The sequence below is a fragment of the Myotis nattereri genome (assembly GCF_964212035.1).
Source record: "Myotis nattereri genome assembly, chromosome: 6".
In the NCBI taxonomy this organism is placed as follows: Eukaryota; Metazoa; Chordata; class Mammalia; order Chiroptera; family Vespertilionidae; genus Myotis; species Myotis nattereri.
In genome coordinates, this window is record NC_138081.1 from 86528368 (window position 1) to 86545968 (window position 17601).

Here is a 17601-nt window from a genome sequence, read left to right on the forward strand (position 1 = left end):
AGATTTAGTGATGTAGACCAGATTGATGTACCATGAGTTATCAGTGCATTTTTAAATTGTTTTCTATTTTCAAGTGATAAATTAATATTTACTTTTATGTGACATAGAATTTTACTAATGTTCTTTGTAACAAAATTGACATCTACTTTTCTTTGGCAGGATAGTAAGAGAGTTATTACTTAAGTCGGTGCCAATATATTTACTTATCAGATGAGTTTAAACAGGGTCAAGGTCGTTAGCTTCATATAAACCTAAATTTACAGCACTAGCAACATTTTAGCCTTTAAAATCAGTTAATTTCTTTGGCATGTTTCCCACCCCATAATCTTCTATTGGCAATAGGCCATCATGAAATGCTAAGCACCGTGGAAATAATTGGACTGTCGTGTTTGCTAATAGAGTACATTTGAGATACATTGGGGGAGACAGTTATTAAAATGTTGGCTGTTCAAGTTTGATCATCTAATCTAGTATTTAAATGTTGAACTGCTGTTATCAGGATATGTACCTGCTATTTTTTATTGAATAGCACATTTTTATTTAACCTTTTATAAAAATGCTAAAGTTCACTTCTTATAGAGCACCTCTAAAATACAATCTTTTCTTTTACAACATCAAATATAATTAACTATAGTTTTATTGGAAATCACCAGAAAATGGAAAACAAAATGCTTCATACTGTGTCCATAACTGCCTACATTTTTCTTTTAGTTGCCCTCAAAGCAAAATTTTCAAATTAATATTTTGTTTAATGTCATGAAATTATTTTGACCTAAAAAATGTATTCATTAGAATGGATGATGGGTATGGCAGAGATTGGTAATGTTCACTGGTCAGTTTCCTCTTCCTGGGCTAAGTATACTGCAGAGCGTTTGATCAGCTTAACCAGTGTTAATGAGCAAACCACAGCATAAATAGCAGGTGTGCTTTCTCTATGAGTTTTCTTTTCTCTTTCCTGGTGCCCCTGGAGCCTGGATGCTTGAATTTGCGAAGAGCAAAATCTCTTGCCAACCCACATTGGATTGTGAGCTGAGGAAGAAATCAATCTTGCATTAAGTGATTGAAATAATAAGGTGGTTAATTTTGTATACAGCATTGAATACCCTATTTGCTTTGAGTTTCCCCATTCCTGTCCCTCTTTTTAATTTTGATGTGTGCCGATGGGTATGTTCTTAATTTCATGGTGTTTTATTAGATTTCATATTGAGAATCTAAGTATATTGTCTAGTAATTACAATTAAGAAAGTTTCTTTGTATCCTTCATTGATATCTTTACCAACTAGCAAAGAGTTCTGTGGACATAATAGATACCATTTTGCTATCGGTGGAAGTGGGGTGTTCCCTGGTGGAAGTGGGGGATCCCTTTTCCCACTGAATATTAAGGGATTGGGTCTTCATAATATCTTGAGAAAAAGAATTTTCTAAGGTTCATATGGGAGGATGAGTGATCTTTATTTGCATGGAATTACATCCCTGCATTTCTGAAGTTCCATTTCCCTTAAACCAGTCCCGGAAGTGGTGCAGCTAGGGGCTTAGCAGAGCTAGAAGCAAAGCCAGTGCCCAGAGTTTCCGTTCCATGGTGGAGCTGGGTCCAGCACAGCATCAGGCTAGTTCTAATCCATCAGTCCATTGTGTGAAGTCCACATGGCTGTGGGCCATGTGGGTGAATACAGGAGCGTTAAGAGTCCTGCAGCCTGGAGTGAGAACCAAGAGGGAGAACTCCTTTGTTTAGGCGCTTATGTATCTCAGATCTTCCTGGTTTGCAGTGGTCCTGTTCCCAGGTGTAACTGACAGGAAAATACCTTCCCTATGTCACCCAATCTTGCCTATAATATTTGCCTTCCCTTTGCTCCTTCCCTGATCATTAATAACCCAGGTTGTTTACAACAATATCAATTAACTAGCAGATATGTGTACTGTCGAGGAAGTCTTGTTTCTGTAGATGAAGGCTAGGACATCTAAAGAGAGCCATTAGGGTAGCTATCTCATCAGCGAACTTAAATTTGATGGCAGTTATGTATTTTAAACATTATCCTATATGATAATTTTTAGCAAATGTAACCTAATTCTACTTTCTTCATTTTGTTACTTAGAATCATTTGTATGTTGAAAAAACATTCCCAAGTTCGATTGTCTTCAATGAATGTAAAACCACTGCTTACTGGAAAATTGTGAAAAGGCACTGGAGTGTGTAAATAGAAGGGTTTTTCAGTTGGGCTCAGGATTAGCAGGAAGATTAAAATATGCAAGCAGATAAGATAAGGTTAGATTAAGTTCCTGATTATTTTGCTAAGGATGTAGAAAGTTATCAGGAGCGAGGAGGCCATATTGAACGGGAATAGATGCAGCATATTTAGTGTAGGTTCTTGGCCCCTAAGTCAGTAATTAGGGAAGCTTATCTGCCAGTGAATCTGCAAAGTGTGATATAAGATTAAAATAAGCTCTATTTCTCTTGTTCCCATTATTTTATGTTTGAGCTTATATCCATACTCAGGAAGAGCTTGCTCAAACTCTTCATGTTCCTCTGGTTGAAAAAAATGTTTACAAACTTTGGTCCTACCGGTTCTTGACCCACACTTCACATTGAGTCTATATCCCCTCCTGGGGAAGAAAGCTGAACTGGGCCTCAGGCATACATGAGAAGTGTCTCAGTTTTGGGCTCACCAGGATAGCAGAAAAACCAATTCTCCCTAAAGAGTTAAATGAAAACAAACAAAAAACAAGTCCTGACTGGTACTCAGTGAGCATCAGCCCTCCTGGGTTGCCACTCAACCCCTGGCCCCCGTTGGATGTGTCTCTCTCACATCGATGTTTCTCTCTCCCTCCCTCCCACTCTTTCTGAAAAAGCAATAGAAAATATATCCTTAAGTGAGAATTAAAGAAATACACAAAAACAGAAAGGAATTAGAAGTGACAGATCTAGCTGATTACATACAACATGCCTAATATCATTATTGAAAAGACAGAATAATTCCAAGGAAAATATTCTGTATATTGTATAGTGATCTATTGTATTCAAAGTATCTGTATGCGCAACCCCTCTGATGTGCAAAACATCATACAACATGTATCTCATAATAAAAGGACAATTAAAACATTCAGCAACTTTAGAATAAGAATCTATTCAAGATAGCTAGAATGGCTGAAACCGGTTTGGCTCGGTGGATAGAGCGTCAGCCTGCGGACTGAAGAGTCCCGGGTTCGATTCCGGTCAAGGGCATGTACCTGGATTGTGGGCACTTCCCCAGTGGGGGATGTGCAGGAGGCAGCTGATCGGTGTTTCTCTCTCATCGATGTTTCTGGCTCTCTATCTCTCTCCCTTTCTCTCTGTAAAAAATCAATAAAATATATTTAAAAAAAAAAGATAGCTAGAATGAACACTGCTAAACTTTTCTAATGAAAAATTAGAAAATTATTATTTCAAGCTATAATTCTTAAGGAATATTAAGTAATTGAGTTTATGAGACCTTAATGAGAGCAAAGCTAAAATAAAGCCCTATTCAGAATCTTCCTGACTGTATAAAACAACCATAGAGAGTAGATGAAAGGATGTAACTTTGAAAGGCCACCATTGGTACTATTTTTACTCTGTGAGAGGGTCTTGACAATAGGATTAATGCTGTTTTAAAATGCTGTGTGTCTACAGCATTGGCCCTGGATAAAGCTGTTGCTCAGGACGTTTACCGTACCTCTTCTCCATCACCTTCCCGCATCTTTATTTGCATTCATTCTCCTTAGGGGACCAACTGCTTTGATCCTTTCTGATCTCCTTCGAAGACATCCTGTTCTCTATTCCTCAGGCTGGAGCTTTACCTAACTTTAATGTCTTCAAATTATATCATGTCACATACTGCAGTGAAGAATACTTCCTCTCCCCCTCATCTCCCTCCCTCCCTCCCTCCCTCCCTCCCTCCCTCCCTCCCTTGTCCTTGGCTGGAATCGAACCCCAGGCCCTTCAATCCCCAGACCAATGCTCTACCCACTGAGGCAAACCAATTTGCACTCTTCTCTCTTTTTTTTTAGGGCCTAAAGTAGAGGGTTTCAATCACCTTTTTTCTGGTAGATTCAACTCAGACCACTTGTTGAGGTTGAAGCACTCACATTTGCCTCTTGTTGATCACTGAGAGAGAAAGAATTCTACAGGGCCCTGTAGTTCAATTGTGAAATCCCTACATGAGGAGAGAGAAAAGGAGAATCTGTCATTCTTTTCCATGTTTCTAATATTCAGAAATAGTCCCCGGAGAAAATTGGGGAGAAGAGACAGGGAATAAGGTTATGTGTATGTGTGCCTAGCTCCTGATAAGCCTTCTCAAACTCCGGAAGAATAACAGGATAACTCCCCATGGACTAAAAGGCATCTCTGGTCAGCCTCAGTCTTGAAGAATGTCTTGGCTTAATAGTCCTTTTCCAGAGATCTGGTTGCCTAACTGAGTGAAGAAGTTGCACCATGTGTATGTTTTCCATCCCATTCCTCTGACCTCATCCTCTTAGATTTCTCCGCTAAGCCAATTTAACAGTTGTATCTCAGACTCAGGCTCAAAAACCAGGTTCATCTATTTGCTTTCACATAACCCCTCCATTGAAAATTGAACACAATTCAGGAAGGAAGACTTGCAACATAAATGGCACCTGTGAATGCTCTGGAAATTAATCCGTTAATACACATCATTCTTTTTTGAGGTTGTTTTATCTTCCTTCTAAAGAACTCAGAAACTCAATGGCAGCTTGAAACAGAGCCCAATTTAGTCCTGTCATTAGACCAAGAGGGTTCTATCCTCCCTGGTCCTCTGTCAGATTTTAAATGGATGTGGTTTTATTCCCCTTCTCATCTAATACTGGAACATATCCACCTACACAAAGATCTCACTTTTAAATGATGTTCTTGTATTTCAAGAGATCTTTTACAGGGGAAAAATAATAGCTCCCCTCTAGACAAAGCTCATGGCTGGAAAGTGAGTCTATCTCCAAAGATTCAACGAATTCCTACAAAGTGTTGGGCCCAAATTCTTGGTGGCTAGAGGAGGAGGTGGGGTTCTGAAGGGGGACATGACTTGCTCAGAGTCACATAGCTAGGTTAGCTTGTCACCTGTGTGCTTTCTTTCTTCTCATAGCTATTGGGTACTTTCCCTCAAAGTGAGACCCAGACTCTGGTTGGAACAAGAATTCCTGTCCTATGCTCCTCTGAGATATAGCACCCAAGACAATGAAAATGTTCAGCTGTTGCCATTGTCCGGTGTAAATCTCTATAGTCAATTATTTCCCTTGGGAGAGAGTGACTCACTGGACCATGGCTGAAAACCCCACATGGTCCAAACCTTGGTGATATGTTTGGTTTATTCTCTCAATGGATCTCTTCTCTGTAGCCACACACACCCTCTGTCCATTCCTTGTGCTGTTTACAGGACCTCTCATCACAGGGTCTGTGCTTTTATGTATTCCCCACATTCAATCGTCCTAGCCCACCATACCAGCCACTGTTCACCCGCCTAATCCTCTCTCATTCTTTAGGTCTTATTTTAAATGTCCCCAAGGCAACCACCACCAACCATTGACTTCTCAGACTATCAGAAATATAGCTACCTGGACCATTCATTCATCACACTGATCACATTTGTGATTATTTCATTGAGAGTCTCTCCCACTTCTCCATAAACTTCATGAAAATGGGAACGGAGCTAATCATTCTCTTCATCGCCATAGAAGTAGTCATGTGTTGACGAACTAGCCAATGTGGCCTTCAGGCTCTGGGGTGGAGGAGAAAAAGCAGAAAATTTATTTTCATTATAAGACAACATGAAGTAAAAATTCTACATCTTTGTGTTTTATGTATATTATGGTAGCATATATACATATATATAATCTATAAGTATATCATATGTACTATATATACACATATATATACACATACATATATATCCTATAATATATAGTACATATGATACACATATAGATTATATATATGTATGTGTATATATGTATATGTGTGTGTGTGTGTGTGTATATATATGTGTGTGTGTATATATATATATATATATATATATATATATGTATATATATATATATATGGGGTTTTTTTGCCAAGACTTCAGAACAGTGGATACTAATGAGCTCCACACAACATGTCATCTCAGTTTCTCATGTGTCATTTGACCTTATACTACAATAAATTGTTACTACTTAATAAATACCCTGATTCAATAATTATTTTTTCTAGTCTTCAAAGGGAGACTTTTACATAGCTTTGTTACATAACTTTGTTCAGAATTGGACTGCCTTTTCTGTTACTCAAGTAGAAGCGTGGGCTGGAGAAACTTCTAGCTTCATGGCTCTAGGGCTCCCTCTTCTGTGCATGTTCAGAAGAGTCAAAAATATGACCTTTCTGAGATGTGTTTCCTTCCCATTTTTATCTGTACCATTCCTTTTCTTAGCCACTTTGTCCTTGTCTTGCTCAATTTAGATTCAGTGTAAAATATTCTCTTTGGTAGGGTTTTGTCCTGAAAGAGAGCTTTGGTTGGCTACTTTCAAAGTTCCTATGGCCCATATTGCCCCAGCAACACCTGACTGTTGTGTTCCTTGCTCTTACCCATGAGCTCTCACAGGTATCTCAGATCCGCCTACTGAAGGGTGAATGAATGCCTGCTGGCAGTTCAATTTCTGGACTTCTCCAAGTTCTTTTGCTTTACCTTTGCTTCTGTTGGGCACACTGATACCACATGAGTTGTTTTATTTTGGAGTTTGTGGTGTTAACATGCCGTTTAGTTGTAGCTTTGTTTGGATTTTTTTTTTTTTTCTATTTTACTTTAAATTTTTCAGGGGAGGTGGGCTTGGGAGTTTATCCAACCGGTCAGCTCACTGTAGCTACAGTTTTAATTTAAAAAAAGCATTTATGGAACTTCGTAGGCCATTATTTCTTTTGTAAGTTGGTAAATTATATTTTTAAGAAATATATCAATTTTGCCCTGACTCAGTGGATAGACCGTTGGCCTGTGGACCAATGGGTCCCAGGTTCGATTCCAGTCAACGGCACCTGCCTGGGTTGCGGGCTCAGTCCAATGTGCAGGAGGAAGGCAAGCAATGATTCCCTCTCATCATTGATGTTTCTATCTCTTTCTTCCTCTTCCTTCCTCTTTAAAATCAATAAAAATATATTAAAAAAAGAAAGTAATATATCCATTTTATTAAGTATTTAACTATATTGGCATAAAGTTAGTATTTTTTCTTGTTTCTATAGTTATGTCTTCTTTTGCATTCAAATACTATTTGTGTCTTCTTTCCTCTTTTTTCATGAGGTTTTACCAGAAGTTGTCTAGTATGTTACTCTTTCCAAAGAACTGAATTTTGACTTTGTTGATTATCCCCATTGTGTCTTTACTTTTTATTTTTAAAAAATTGCTTTTATTATTTCCTCCTTTTTATTATTTCTTTCCTTCTTTTTTATTTAAATTTATTCTATTTTTATTTTATTAAGTTCTAAGTAAAGAACTTAATTTATTAATTTTAAGAATATCTTATGAATATCTTAAAATGAAGTGGCTAAAATTTTTCCTTGCAACTCTGCTGTCACTGCATCTTTAAATATTTGGTATGTTCGTATTTCGCTATCACTTACCTTTATGGATTTGTATTTATTTATTTTTTAATTTTTTGTTTGTTTGTTTTTGTTAATCCTGACCTGAGGATATTTTTCAATTGATTTTTTAGAGAGAGGGGGAAAGACAGTGAGAAAGAAATGTCTATGTGAGAGAGACACATCAATTGGTTGCCTCCCGCAAGTGCCCGACTGGGGTTGGGGATCGAGCCCCCAACCGAGGTAAACGCCTCTGATGGGATTGAACTGCTACTCTTCAGTCCACAGGCTGCTGCTCTATCCACTGAACCAAACCAGTTAGGCTACTTCTATGGATTTTAAAGTTTACATTTATGATAGTTTGATTACTTAGTTCTTTAAAAGTGTTTATAATCTTTAAAGTATATGAAGATTTAAAAAATTTAGCTTTTTGTTATTAACTTTCATTTCACTTGTCATTAAGAAATATAATCTGCACCAGTGTTTGTGCATACTAGGTGTACCAGGTAATGCGGATTTTTTTCAATAGATGGAGTTACCAATATGTTGATACATATGCGATTTGATATGTATGTTATTTTTTTTGTATTGACAGCAAGCTTCAAAACTTCATATACCAAATTTGCTGAAGATATTAACATCATAGATATTTTTACGCTTAAAAATGTTGAATTTCGTGCCAAAAAAAAGAGCATTTGCAGGAAGTTTTAATACATTATTTTGAAGAAACGTGCTGCTGAAAGTTATCATATACTTCGGGAAGCTTATGGTGAACATGCTCCATATCAAGATACTTGTGAACGAGGGTTTAAACGCTTTAAAAGTGATGATTTATAAGTGAAAGACAAAGAACGTCCAGGTCAATTTGAACCACGCTTTGATTTTAAGATGACCAGAATGGGCTAGAAGACACGGCAAAGTCATTTTGCTCCATGATAATGCATCATCACACACTTCAAAACCAGTTAAAGACACGTGAAAAGATCTTGCCTGGGGAGTATTAACCCACCCGCTGTATTCACCAGACCTTGCTCCTTCAGATTACCACTTGTTCCGATCGATGGCACACACACTTTCTGGGCAGCACTTCAAAATGTATGAAGAAATGGAAAGGCTCTCTGAATGGTTTGCCTCAAAACAAGAAAAGTTCTATTGGGACAGTATCCACAAATTACCTGATGGACATTACTTTGAATAAAGCACTTTTGATGTTTCTCTTCAAATTATTGTTTTCTTTGATTACAAAATCCGCATTAACTGGTAGACCTAAAATTATGCTTGTTAGTAGTTTTTAAATGTATTTTTAATTTCCTTATAGATCTTCGATAACATAGCAGTGATTTAGACCTATATTGAAATCACCTAGATTTGTTACTTTCTTTCTAAATTCAATTTTGCTTTGTATATCTTTTTAAAAAATATATTTTTATTGATTTCAGAGATGAAGGGAGAGAGAGAGAGAGATAGAAACATCAATGATGAGAGAACCACTGATCAGCCACCTCCTGCACGCCCCACACTGGGAATCAAGCCCCAATGCGGGCATGTGCCCTGACAGGGAATCTAACCTTGACCTCCTGGTTCATAGGCCGACATGCAACCACTGAGCCATGCTCACTGAGCTTTGCTTTGTCTATCTTGGGGGCATTTTATTTTATTTTATGCTTGTATGTCTGGAATAATTTCATCTCTTCTTGGTGAATTAAATATTTTACTGTTATTTAGAGACTCCAGTGAAGTTTTTAGACTTAAAGTGTTTTATCTGATGTCAGCAGAACAACATCATTTGGTTTGATATACACTTTTCCATTCCTTAACTTTCAAGCTTTGCATATTCTATGTTTTAACTGTATGTTTTGTGAAGAGCATGTAGCCAGATTTTTAAAATACAGTTTGACAACAGAGCTTTTCAACTTTAAATCAATGTAAATTTATAATTATTATATATTTGCAATTTTCAAATCTCATATTTTAATTTGTCTTCCTGTTTGTTTTTCTACTTTCTCACCTATTTCAAAATTAATACTTATATTTCATTTAACAAAACAGTAACTTTAACATTTTCCAAATGTGTCTAGTTCTCACTTATCTTTTCCCAAATACTCATGGATTTATATTAAGTAAGATTTTTCCTTGGGGCTCTATCTCAGCCTTGCGGGTAGTGGTTTTTCTTTCTTTTTGGCATTCTTATATTACTTAGAATTTTCTTTGCTTTCTACTAGCTACTCCTTTGCTACCCTAATCCCCTATTATAATAACAATTCTTTATCTTGCTCTATTCAAATTACTAAGTGGTGGATCACAAATAATTTAATCCATAACAGGATGAAGTAAATTTAATGTGAGATGCAAGTGAATCTGAATGGTACAAGAGGTGGGTCTAAGTGAATAATGTCAGTGTTCCACTCAGAGTTCCTCGTATTTGGTGGGTTTTCTTTTCCAACAGCAAGTGCCCACAGCTCTTTTTCAGAGGACTGCTGTTAGATACTGGAGGCCATTGGCTGTGGAGAGCCAGAAGAGCTACAAATTGTGTCTTCACTCTCTCTTCTTCACCATAAACATTAGATTATTAAGCTTCTGCTACCTTTTTTCAAGTCAGGAGAACTCTGAGGTGTGGTAACATTTTCTCTCCCCCACCCCAATGTTGACATTATTATAGTTGTTCCCTCTCCCCTCTCCCATTCTTCACCAGATTGTTGTCTGTGTCCATGGGTCATGCATATATGCATATATGGTCTTTGGCTAATCTCTTCTAGTCCCCCTCCGCTCCCCATAACCCTGCACTCTGAGATCTGTCAGTCTGTTCCTTGTATCCATGCCTCTAGTCCTATTTTGTGAGGTGTGGTAACTTTTATTTTTTATTTTATTTTTTATATATTTTTATTGATTTCAGAGAGGGAGAGAGAGATAGAAACATCAATGATGAGAGAGAATTGTTGATTGGCTGCCTCCTGCACACTCTCTCCTGGGGATGGAGCCTGCAACCCAGGCAAGTGCCCTGACCAGGAATTGAACCATGACCTCCTGGTTCATAGGTTGGTGCTCACTTAAATGTGGTAACTTTTAAGTGATCAGACTGAAGCTATCTATAATCTACACTTGGCCTGATACCACACCCTTGTTACTTCTCCAGCTTTTTTTTTTTTTTTTTTTTTTGCCAGCTTCTTCTAGGAATCATTTTCACGGGAATCCTCATCTCACGTTCTGCTTCTGAGGAAGTTGATTTAGTCCATCTGTTCTACTACCACTGAGCCACACCAGCCAGACTGAAGTGGTGTGTTTTAAATGTTTGGATTTTAGTTATGATGTAGAAGTTGTACTTCTAAACTTTTGTTTGTTTTTATTTCTACTGAAGATCATATTCTGACACCCTGTCCTCCCCTCAACCCCGACCAATCCAACAAAAGAGCCATATTTTTCACCAACATACTGAACACCAGAGACAACCAATGACTCTCGTAAGCAAAACGATTGCTTTCTGGACTTGTCTCCAGCTCTGGAAATAATTTCCAAAATGTATCTGACTGGCATTACGTGAACTCATATAAGGGCCCACTCTCTTCATGGCCTTCCGCTGAGCACTCACTTCCTCTGGTTGGCAAGATGGACCTTATTCTGCTTCTGTTACAGCCTCTAGAGCAAATGTTGAGGGAACTGAGATGGTGATACTTTACAGAGCTGGCTGGCAGATGTGTAATCAAGAGAAGGTCCAAATGGCCATGAGCAATTCCTTCTTAAGAAGAAATTATTTTTTTTTAATTGCTTAAAGTATTACAAAGGGTATTACATATGTGTCCATTTTATCACCCCGCCCTAGACAGTCCCCTAGCCTCCCCTATCCCCCAGTGTCTTATGTCCATTGGTTATGCTTATATGCATGCATACAAGTCCTTTAGTTGATCTCTTACCCTCCTACCTCCTGCCCCCCAACCCTCCCCGGCCTTCCCGCTGCAGTTTGACAATCTGTTTGAGGCAGCTCTGCCTCTGTATCTATTATTGTTCAAAAGTTTATAATGGTCTCTATTATCCATGAATGAGTGAGATCATGTGGTATTTTTCCTTCATTGACTGGCTTATTTCACTTAGCATAATGCTCTCCAGTTCCATCCATGACGTTGCAAATGGTAAGAGTTCCTTCCTTTTTAGAGCAGCATAGTATTCCATTGTGTAGATGTACCACAGTTTTCTAATCCATTCATCTACTAATGGGCACTTAGGCTGTTTCCAGATCTTAGCTATGGTGAATTGTGCTGCTATGAACATAGGGGTGCATATATCCTTTCTGATTGGTGTTTCTGGTTTCTTGGGATATATTCCTAGAAGTGGGATCACAGGGTCAAATGGGAGTTCCATTTTCAGTTTTTGAAGGAAACTCCATACTGTCTTCCATAGTGGCTGCACCAGTCTGCATTCCCACCAGCAGTGCACAAGTGTTCCTTTTTCTCCACATCCTCTCCAGCACTTGTCGTTTGTTGATTTGTTGATGATAGCCAGTCTGACAGGTGTGAGATGGTACCTCATTGTTGTTTTGATTTGCATCTCTTGGATGATTAGTGACTTTGAGCATGTTTTCATATGTCTCTTGGCTTTCTGAATGTCCTCTTTTGAAAGGTGTCTATTTAGGTCCTTTGCCCATTTTTTGATTGGATTATTTATCTTCCTTTTGTTAAGTTGTATGAGTTCCCTATAAATTTTGGAGATTAGGCCCTTATCAGATATGACATTGGCAAATATGTTTTCCCACACAGTGGGTTTTCTCGTTGTTTTGTTGATGGTTTCTTTTGCTGTGCAGAAGCTTTTTATTTTGATGTAGTCCCATTTGTTCATTTTCTCTTTAGTTTCAAGTGCCCTAGGAGCTGTATCAGTGAAGAAATTTCTTCGGCATATGTCTGAGATTTTGTTGCTTTTGGATTCTTCTAGAATTTTTATGGTTTCCTGTCATACATTTAAGTCCTTTATCCATTTTGAGTTTATTTTTGTGTATGGTGTAAGTTGGTGGTCTAGTTTCATTTTCTTGCATATATCTGTCCAATTTTCCCAACACCATTTATTGAAGAGACTATCTTGGCTCCATTGTATGTTCTTGCCTCCTTTGTCAAATATTAATTGAGCATATTGGTTCGGGCCTATTTCTGGGCTCTTTATTCTATTCCATTGATCTATATGCCTATTCTTGTGCCAGTACCAGGCAGTTTTGAGAACGGTGGCTTTGTAATACAACTTGATATCTGGTATTGAGATCCCACCTACTTTGTTCTTTTTCAGGATTGCTGCAGCTATTCAGGGTCTTTTTTTATTCCAGATGAATTTTTAGAGAGTTCGTTCTAGATCTCTGAAGTATGCCGTTGGTATTTTAATGGGAAGTGCGTTGAATTTATAGATTGCTTTGGGTAGTATGGACATTTTAATGATGTTGATTCTACCAATCCATGAACACGGTATGTTCTTCCATCTGTTTATGTCTTCCTCTATATCTTTTTTCAACGTCCTGTAGTTTTCTGAGTAGAGGTCTTTTACCTCTTTAGTTAAGTTTATTCCTAGGTAGCTTAATATTTTTGGTGCAATGGTAAACGGGATTGCTTTTATAATCTCTCTTTCTGAAAGTTCACTATTGGTGTATAGAAATGCCTCAGATTTCTTGGGGTTAATTTTGTATCCTGCTACATTGCCAAATTCATGTATTAAGTCTAGTAGCTTTTTGATGGAGTCTCTAGGGTTTTGTATGTATAATATCATGTCGTCTGCAAATAAGGACAGTTTTACTTCCTCTTTTCCAATTTGGATGCCTTTTATTTCTTCTTCTTGCCGAATTACAATGGCTAACACTTCCAGTACTATGTTGAACAAGAGTGGTGTGAGGGGGCATCCCTGTCTTGTTCCTGTTCTTAGGGGAAATGGTGTTAGTTTTTGTCCACTGAGTATGATGTTGGCTGTGGGCCTGTCATATATGGCTTTTATTATGTTGAGGTATGATCCTTCTACTCCCACCTTGCTGAGAGTTTTTATCAAAAATGGGTGTTGAATTTTGTCAAATGCTTTTTCTGCATCAATTGATATGACCATGTGGTTTTTTTCTTTCAATTTGTTTATGTGATGTATCACGTTTATTGATTTGCGGATATTGTACCATCCTTGCATCCCTGGGATAAATCCTACTTGGTCATGGTGTATGATCTTTCTGATGTACTGCTGGATCCGATTTGCTAAGATTTTGTTGAGGATTTTGGCATCTATGTTCATGAGGGATATTGGCCTGTAATTCTCTTTCATTGTGTTGTCTTTACCTGGTTTTGGTATTAGGGTGATGCTGGCTTCATAGAATGAGCTTGGAAGTGTTCCTTCCTCTTGAATTTTTTGTAGTAGTCTGAGGAGGATAGGTTTTAGTTCTTCCTTGAATGTTTGGTAAAACTCCCCTGTGAAGCCGTCTGGTCCTGGGCTTTTGTTTGCTGGAAGCTTTTTGATGACTGCTTCAATTTCTTCCATAGTTATTGGCCTGTTGAGATTTTTAGATTCTTCCTGATTGAGTTTTGGAATGTTGTATTTTTCTAGGAATTTGTCCATTTCCTCCAGGTTGTCTAGTTTGTTGGAGTAGAGCTGTCCATAGTATTTTTTAATGATCATTTGTATTTCTGTGGGGTCTGTTGTTACTTCGCCTCTATAGTTTCTGATTTTGTTTATTTGGGTCCTCTCTCTTTGCTTCTTGGTGAGTCTGGCTAGAGGTTTGTCAATCTTGTTTATCCTTTCAAAGAACCAGCTCTTGGTTTAATTGATTTTCTGTATCGTTTTTTTGGTCTCTATGTCATTTATTTCTGCTCTAATCTTTATTATCTCCTTCCTTCTGCTCACTCTGGGGTTTTCTTGTTGCTCTCTTTCTAATTCTTTGAGTTGTAGAGTTAGATGATTTACTACCATTTTTTCTTGTTTTTTGAAATAGGCCTGTAGAGCTATAAACTTCCCTCTCAGGACTGCTTTCATTGTGTCCCATAGGTTTTGGATTGTTGTGTTTTCATTGTCATTAGTTTCCAGGATGTTTTTAATTTCTTCTTTGATCTCATTGGTAACCCAATCAATATTTAATAGCATGCTATTCAGCTTCCAGGTGTCTGAGTATTTTGGGTTGTTTTATTGTAGTTTATTTCTAATATTATGCCATCGTGGTCTGCGAAGATGCTTTTTATGATTTCAATCTTCTTGAATTTGGGGATACTTTGCTTGTGACCCAATATATGGTCTATTTTTGAATATGTCTTATGAGCATTTGAGTAGAATGTATATTCCCTGGCTTTGGGGTGGAGTGTTCTGAGATGTCTATTAAGTCCATCTGATCTAGTGAGTCATTTAGGATTGCTCTATCTTTGCTGATTGTTTGTCTAGAGGGCTTATCCAGTGCTGTCAGTGGTGTATTAAAGTCCCCTACTATGATTGTATTGTTGTCGATCTCTCCTTTGATATCTTCCAGGAGTTTTTTTATGAATTTGGGTGCTCCTGCATTGGGTGCATATATGTTTACCAGGGTTATATCTTCTTGTTGTATTGATCCCTTTAGTATTATGAAGTGGCCTTCCTTATCTCTTGTATGGCCTTCACTTTGAGGTCTATTTTGTCCGATATAAGTATTGCTACCCCAGCTTTCTTTTCTTTTCCATTTGCCTGAAAGATATTTTTCCATCCTTTCACTTTCAGTCTGTGTGAGTCCCTTCTAATGAGGTGGGTTTCTTGTAAACAGCAGATGTATGGGTCATGTTTTTTTATCCATTCAGCCACTCGATGTCTTTTGTTTGGAGCATTTAGTCCGTTTACGTTTAAAGTTATTATTGAAAGGTACTTGTTTGTAGCCATTTCTTTTTTTGTGTGGCTGTTTTCTTTCTGAGCTTTTTATTTCTTATTTTTATACCAGTCCCTTTAGCATTCCTTGCATTGCTGGCTTGGTGGTGATAAACTCCCTTAGCCTTTTTTTGTCTGTGAAGCCTCTTATTTCCCCTTCAAGTTTGAATGATAGCCTTGCTGGATAGAGTATTCTTGGATTCAGTCCTTTGCTTTGCATCACTTTGTAAATTTCAGTCCATTCTTTTCTGGCCTGATGTGTTTCTGTTGAGAAATCATTTGACAATCTAATGGGAGAGCCCTTGTATGTAACTTTCCGTCTCTCTCTTGCAGCCTGTAAGATTCTCTCTTTGTCCTGAACATTTGCCATGGTAATTATGATGTGTCTTGGTGTAGGTCTTTTCGGGTTCACCTTGTTTGGGACTCTCTGGGCTTGTGTGACTTTTTTCTTCCCCACCTCAGGGAAGTTTTCTGATATTATTTCTTCTAATAGGTTTTCTAATCCTTGTTCATCCTTCTGTTGTTCTGGTACTCCTATTATTCGTATGTTGTTTCGTTTCATGTTGTCCCAAAGCTCCCTTAGGCTCTCCTCCTGTCTTTTAATTTTTTTCTCCAATTGCAGTACATTTTGGGTGTGTTTTGCTTCCTTGTCTTCTAATTCACTAATTGGGTCCTCCGCTTCTCCTAGTCTCCTGTTGATACTTTCAATGGAGTTTTTCATTGCAGCTATATCACTCTTCATTTCTTCTTGGGTCTTACTTAAGTTGTTGATTTTTTCATCTGTTTCTTCTAGCTTCTTCCATATGTTATTGATTTTTTCATCTGTTTCTTCTTGCTTCTTGCAGAGGTTGTCGATTTTTTCCTCCATCCGATTTATGCACTCTAGGACCCTTATTCTGAATTCTTTTTCTGTCATGTTGCATGCCTCTGTATTACTTAGCTGCTTTTCTGGAGAGTCCTCCTTCTCTTTCCTTTGGGGGTTTCTTTGTCTACCCATGTTTGATCTCACTGACATATCTAGACGTTGAGTCGTTCAGTGGTTGCTCCCTTGGTGGCAGTGACTCCTTGGTCTGTGGTTGCTCTTCGGGCGGTTGCGGTAGCAGCTGCTCTTCAGTTGGCAGCAGCTCCTCTGGTGGGTGCTGTTCACAGCTGTGGTGGCTCTTCTGGCTGGTGGGGCGAGGTTTCACGTACAGCTGCTGTTCCTCAGCAGAGGGTGTGGTGCTCAGGAGGTTGCTGTTGCTTGGACCTGCTGCGTTGATTTAAAGGCACAAAATACAACACAACAAGGAACCACGTACCAGACACTATACACAAATATATTCACGATATTAATAACCCCAAATAAAGGTGACCCCCCGAATTAAGAGAATTAGGGGACAAGGAAGAAGAAAGAGAAAAAGATAAAAGAGAAAAAAGAAAAGTAGGGACCAAAAAAAAGGAGTGCAAAAATGAAATTTGGAAAAAGGAGGGGGGAAAATAAAAGCGAGAAAAGAAAAGAAAACAACAACAACAAAAAAGAGCGAAAAGAGAGAATGAAGTGGAAGAGGGGAAGAGACTTTTTATATGAGGAGAATACTCCTATAGAACAGCCATTAATCCCAACAAATTCCAACAACAGCTCCCTGGAGATGAATGCAAACTAGAAACAACCAATAATATAACGATGAAAATAGAATGGAGAACACTAATCCCAAAATAAAATAAAGAGAAAATAAAATGGCACTTTAAAAAATGGTAAAATGGTAGCAGTAATAATACTGGTTAAAAATAAGAAGGTAGCAATTAAAAGGGTAAAATAAGGTGATGGAAAAAGAAGAAAAAAAAAGAAAAGAAAAAAAAAGAAGAAAAAAAAGAAAAAGAAATTGGTTTCTTAGTTAAAAGGTGAAAAAAAAAATTGCAGTAGTGAAGGTCCCTCGGTTCTTCTATTCTTCAGTGTGGCTCGCCTTAGACCTGCCAGGTATTCAGGAGAGTGTTGAGTTTCCCTGCAATACACTGTTCCTCTGTGATGTAAACCACAGTCCTTATTTTAAAGCAGACCGCTTTTGTTTCTCAGACTGCCTTATTTTGTGTTTAGCAAAGACTCAGTTTGTGGGTCAGCCTCTGGGTGGCAGTGTTTTGGGGTTGGCCTCTGAGGCTATAGGGCCTCTCTGTCCAGTGGAAGTTCACTGCCCAGAGCTGGCTGTGTAATAGTTACCAGCGCTGTGTTGTTG